Raw genomic sequence first — 6305 nt, 5'->3', positions numbered from 1 at the left:
CGCTTTCTGTCTCTATGAATTTGGCTATTCTAGACCCTTTATATAAATGGATTCATAAGTCAATATGTGGCCCATTTTGTCTGATCTTTTTTACTTAGCATAAGGTTTTCAAGATTCACCCACATTGTAGCATATATCAGTACTTCATTCCTTTTTATTTATGGTTATGTAATAATCTGTTGTATAGATGTACCACATTTTGTTTTTCTGTTCCTCAATTGATGGACATTGAAGTTGTCTCCAGTTTTTGGCTATTATAAATAATGCTGCTATGAACATTTTTGTACAAATCTTTGTGTGGACATGTTTTCAATTCTCTTGGCCTAGCAGTGGAATCGTTAGGTCATATGGCAACTTTATGTTTGATGTTTGGAAGAACTACCAAGCTATTTTTCAAAGTGGCTGTATCACTACATTCTTACCAGCAATGTATGAAGATTCCAATTGTTCCATATCGTTGCCGACATTTGTTGTTGTCCCTTTAATTGTACTATTGCATCACAGTAAGTGTGAAGTATCATTTCATTATGGTTTTGAATGGAATTTCCCTTATGGTGAGTGATGTTGAGCCTCTTTTCATGTGATTATTCGCTTTTTATATAATTCTAAATGAAATGTCTATCTAAATAAATCGTTTTTGCATTTTTAAAAATCATTGAGTTGCAAGCATTCTTTATATATGCTGGATACTAATCTTTTCTCAGATATGTGATGTAAATATTTTATTCCTTTCTGTGAGTTTTCTTTCCACTTTCTTGATAGTATGCTGCCTGTACTATGGATACTATGCTCCATAGTTGTATAGGAATTTGAAACTGCCTGTTTCATACGCTATACAAACACGCAAAACTATAGAAAATACTCCAGGTGCAAATGTGCACTATATTTGTATGAAAGTATAAAATAATGAACTTTCAAGCACCCTTGCTTTGGGCTGGTGAGTTACAGCCTAAGCCATAATTGGAGCTTACAAATATTTATAATAGCAAAAATTCATTTTGTAACATGATAGCTGCCATGGGTAGTGATTCTTCTTTTCGTACACCTTTGTCTCCTCTTTCATTTGACTTGGTTGGATAAGTATATAGGCAAAGAAAATGGAAAACATTCTGGAAAGAATTCACTGTTCTAAATATTATTAAGAGCATTCATGATTCATGGGAGGAGGTCAAAGTAGCAACATTAAAAGAAGTTTGAAAGAAGTTGATTTTAACCCTCATGGATGACTTTGAGGGGTTCAGGATTTCAGTGGAGGAAGGAACTGCAAATGTAGTGGAAATAGCAAGATAATTAGAATTAGAAGTGGCATCCTAAGATGTGATTAAAATACTGCAATCTCATGATCAAACTAATTAATGAAGAGTTGCAACTTACGGATGAGCAATGAAAGTGATTTTTTTCAGATGGAAACTACCCCTGAAGAAGATACTTTGAACACTGTTGAAATGACAACAAAAGATTTAGATTATCACATAGCTTAGTTGATGAGGCAGCCACAGTGTCTGAGAGAATTGACTCCACTTGGGAAAGAAGTTGTACTGTGAGGAAAACACTGTCAAACATCATTGCATGCTACAGAAAAATCTTTTGGGAAATAGGGTCAATCAATGAGGCAAGCTTTGTTGTTGTCTTAAGAAATGTCCACAGTCACCCCAACCTATAGCAATCACCACTCTGATCAGTCAGCTGCCACTAACATTGAGGCAAGAGCCTCCACCAGCAAGAGGATTATGACTTGCTGAAGGCTCAGTTAATTGTTATTTTTGAAACAGATTCTCACTCTGTTGCCAGGCTGGAGTGCAGTGGCATGATCTCGGCTCACTGCAACCTTTGCCTCCTGGGTTCAAGTGGTACTCACGCCTCGGCCTCCCGAGTAGCTGGGATTACAGACATGCATCACCACACCCAACTAATTGCAACACAGTATTTTTAAATTAAAGTATGTACCTGTGTTTTTTTTAGACATAATGCTGTTGCACACTTAATAGTCTATAGTATACTGTAAATATAATTTTTATATGTACTGGGAAACCAAAAATTCATGGGATTCACTGTATTGGGATATTCATATTATTGTGGTGGTCTAGAATTGAACTTGCAGTATCTCTAAGGTATGTCTATTAAAGGAAACTCAAACAATTCAATAGCAAGAAAACAAATTACCCAATTTTATAAAATGGGCAAAGGACCTGAATACACATTTTCCCAAGAAGACATAAAAATGTCCAACAGGGGTATGAAAAGGTACTCAATATCACTCATCATTAGATAAATTCAAATTACAACCACAATGAGATATCACCTCACACCCATTAGAATGACTATTATCAAAAAGGTAAAATATAACAAATATTGGAGAGGATATGGAAAAAGCCTTTGCACATTGTTGGTGCAAAGGTAAATTAGTATAACCATTATGGAAAAGTGTATGAAGGTTCCTCAAAAAGTTAAAAATAGAACTACCATGTGGTCCAGTAATCCCACTTTCGGGTATATAGCCAGAATAATTTAAAGCAAGATTTCAAAGCGATATTTGAACATCCATATTTATTGCAGCATTATGTACAATAGCCAACAGGTAGATACAATCCAAATGTTCATTAACAGATTAATGGATAAAGAAAATTTATATACACACAGTGGAATATTATAAAGCCTTAAAAAGGAGGAAATAATGTTATATGCTACAATATGGATGAACCTCAAGGATATTATGCTAAGCAAAATAAGCCAGTCATAAAAGAACAAATACTCTATGATTCTATTCATATGAAGTATCTAAAATAGTGAACACAGAAACAGAAAATAGAATGGTGGTTGCCAAGGGCTGGGAGGAAGGTAGAGGGAGAATTAGTATTTATGGATATACAGTTTCAGTTTGCAAGATAAAAAAGTTCTTGAGATCTGTTGCACAATAATATGAATATACTTAACAGTAATGAACTATGCACTTAAAAATGGTTAAGAATATAAAGTTACATATTTTTTACCCCATATACCCAAAAAAGCATTAGCTGTGCAAAGTAAAGTTTCTAAAAACAAGTGTGTGTGGGCTAATCTTCCAATTCTGTTCTAATAAACACATATAATTCCAGATCTGGTCATTCCATTATTACTCACATCTGATTGGTAAGTCTTTATGACCAATGAGTATTGAAGTGCTGAGAAATTATATATATATCACTAGCCATATGTGTTGTATGAAGAATTTATTTTCCATAAAAATGAGAGAGAGAAAGAAAACTTTGGATTTGGAGGGGCAAAATTTAGTGGCAGATTAAACCAAATGGAGAATGATTATTCATATCTTGGTGCGACAATCTTAGTTGGTTCCTGGATGAATTTCATTCTATTTTGCCTGACATCAAGATTTCAATGTGCATGGCTTATTAGTGTTTGTGGGCATTTATATAATGGCAATTTATTACACTTTCAGTGACAGAAGCTGTCCTTTAAAGAATTGCTTTCTGACCTCCTCCTCTTTCAACCTACAACACCTGCTGAATGAAGTGGCCTGTTCTCTTTTCCTGTCCCCATATAGACACTGGAAGTTTTTGTGTGCAGGAGAGCAAGACTGCAATGCTTTAGCTGGAAGGTTATTGTATCATCCACTTGTTGAATTGCCATGGATCAACAGTTTCTCAATTAGAAGAAGACAAACGAGAAGATAAAGTATTTGGTAACTGTAAAGTTTTAAGTAGGAGCTCAGGAAGATTTTGAGAACATCTGGTCAGAATGTATTTCTTTTTAGGTAAGCATCCTCTTTTACAACCAGCAGACATAAAGCATTAAATTGGCTTACCCCACCCCTTCCTAACAAGAGAGAAGCTGGTTAGATTTATCACTTCTTTGATGCAGGTCTGGAGGGAGAGTGAAGTGGCATATGGCATTCCCACTGAAGGACCCCCTGAAAACCTTTAGATAGAATGTTTAGATCCTTTTAGATAGAATGTTTGTCTGCAATTTCTAACTCCTTTTTAAGAATCTGTCTAGGTTGAGATTGTGAAAGATCATTCACAAAAATAAAACTCAATTGATAATGTTTCCGGATTTTCCCTGCAATATTTATGTCCAAGTAAGGGATGTCATCAACACAAAACTTTTTTTTTCTTCTCTTAATTTTTAAAATTGGTCCTTTGTGTACCTGGCTCATGCTCTTGCTTGGTTAAATTTAAAATTTCTTTTTCTTTGACAATAAAAATTATTTGTCTGTGTCTGCCTTCATTTTGTGTGTTCATAACAACCACCAAACACCAAATTGCATTGTTCTTTTAATGTGGAAAATTATAGCTAAAACGTTTCATAATACATTGTTGTTTAAGAATAGCATACCCAAGCAATCAAACCAAATAACCAGTTATTTCAAAATTGTATGAATATACTGCAGAAGGAGAGTTGATTTCATATCAGTGTTTTCAAGTTCATGGCAATATTTTAAGCACTTATGTTAGAAGAGTATATTTCATTTAATGATGTTGCTTACATGACATTGTGTTCATATGATTATCCATGCTAGAATAATTTGAAATAAATCTCACTTTATGAGATATAGACTAATCATATTTACCCTGTAGCATCCTAAGTGCTTTCAATGTTCATCTATAGTAAAAATGTGTTTTGAAACTAATGCACATAGAACAAAAATTTTCTAATTTATGATTTTCAGTGTGCTTAGTTACTTCCCACATGCCTAAGCTATTCTTTATTAAACAACTATGCAATCAGATGATTTACATACATTCTTGAATTTCCATTATTTTTAGCTTTTAAAATAGTTCTGAATATTGGCTGTGGCTTACGTAAAATTTAGCCTTGTAATAAATGTGATCTATCCTTTATGCAAGAGTTTCAGTGATACTATGAAAGAGCATATTTAGAAACTTTTTACATTTCAGGACGGAATGAGATTGGTTGAAGATACATCCGAGCAGAGTTAAAACTAGTTGAGAAGCAAATAAAAGCTTAGCAAGTCACAGGAAATTTCAGAGTACCATTAATCTTAACTCTTATCTTTAGGTATGCTATACATTTTTATTAAAATAATTAATATGCAACTGTATTAAAACAATCTGGAGTCTTAACATTCCATCCAAAAGACAAATGAAAAATTGAATCAATAGAGAGGATTTTTTTTTTTTTAACGTATAGTTATACTCAGATGGGGAGAAAAACACACCCACCTTATAGAGTTAGTACACTCGGTTCAGAAGTCACCATTTTTGTGCATTATCCAGTTTCTTTTCCACAGAGCCTTGCCTGCCTTCGTTATTTCACCGTCCATTAGCATCTCACTAGAAGAGGGAAGAAAAGAAGAGGAGGTGAAATTAAGCAATCAACTTTGTTACTTGTTAACAAAAGGTGGCAAAGAGTTTAAGTACCAGTTACAAGTAAGAGTTAAAAATCTATTTTTAAATAGTCAGTGTGTTTTAGCAGCCTATGCTGGGCCTGTTAATATCAGAACTAATTAGAGTTAGCCAAGTTACAATGCATCTCTACAGTAGATATCAACACTGTCCCCAAGTCCACTGTCTCTGGGGTTAGAGAAGGCCTGGTTGATGTACATCTGGTATTTAGAACGAGAAGTCAGAATGAATCTTTTTTAAAAATAAATAAGGGGGGTTAAGTAATGATTTCTATTGTGGAAATAACTCAAAAATTATGTTTGTTAAATATATTTGTCAGAAGATAAAGATGCCTAGTTATGTACTTGTACTTATGGCTTTTTCACTTTACTAAAATTCAATTTTAAAACAAGTAAAAATACAGATATATCTCAGAGAAATAGAAAATACTATAGGGTGGCATGAATTCCAAACTCTGAGACTCAAGGAGAGCAAAGTCACAGAATGCTGAAGAATTCAGGAGTAGTTTGGTTCTAGCTCACCTCTATCTTATCTTTTTTTTTTTTTTTCTTTTCAGAGAAACAACAACAGTTTTCTTCTCAATCCCTTCTGTAAAAGCCCAGTTGGGCCGGGCGCGGTGGCACATGCCTGTAATACCAGCACTTTGGGAGCCGAAGCGGACGGATCACGAGGTAAGGAAATCCAGGCTATGCTGGACAACATGGTGAAACTCCGTCTCTACTAAAAATACAAAAAATCAGCTGGGTGGGGTGGCGTGCACCTGCAGTCCCAGGTATTCGGGAGGCTGAGAATCGCTTCAACCCAGGAGGCGGAAGTGGCAGTGAGCCTGGATCGCGCCATTGCACTCCAGCCTGGGAGACAGACCCTGACTCCGTCTCAATAAATAAATAAATAAATAAATAAAGCAAGCTCAATTGCTTCTTCGGTCATAGAAAACCAGGA

General features: G+C 34.8%; 1 long non-coding RNA gene across 1 annotated transcript; it reads left to right on the top strand.

The window, feature by feature from the left end:
* Window positions 1-3529: 3529 nt before the first annotated feature.
* On the top strand, window positions 3530-6015 carry LOC119467424. The gene is made up of 3 exons (XR_005195960.1): window positions 3530-3751; window positions 5249-5387; window positions 5920-6015. It is a non-coding gene; the product is annotated as an uncharacterized LOC119467424 (long non-coding RNA).
* Window positions 6016-6305: the final 290 nt, after the last annotated feature.

Source organism: Cebus imitator, unplaced genomic scaffold, assembly GCF_001604975.1.
Source record: "Cebus imitator isolate Cc_AM_T3 unplaced genomic scaffold, Cebus_imitator-1.0 Scaffold287, whole genome shotgun sequence".
Classification (NCBI taxonomy): Eukaryota; Metazoa; Chordata; class Mammalia; order Primates; family Cebidae; genus Cebus; species Cebus imitator.
Note: the sequence above shows the minus strand (reverse complement) of the source record. Positions and strands in the feature narration are given on the sequence as shown.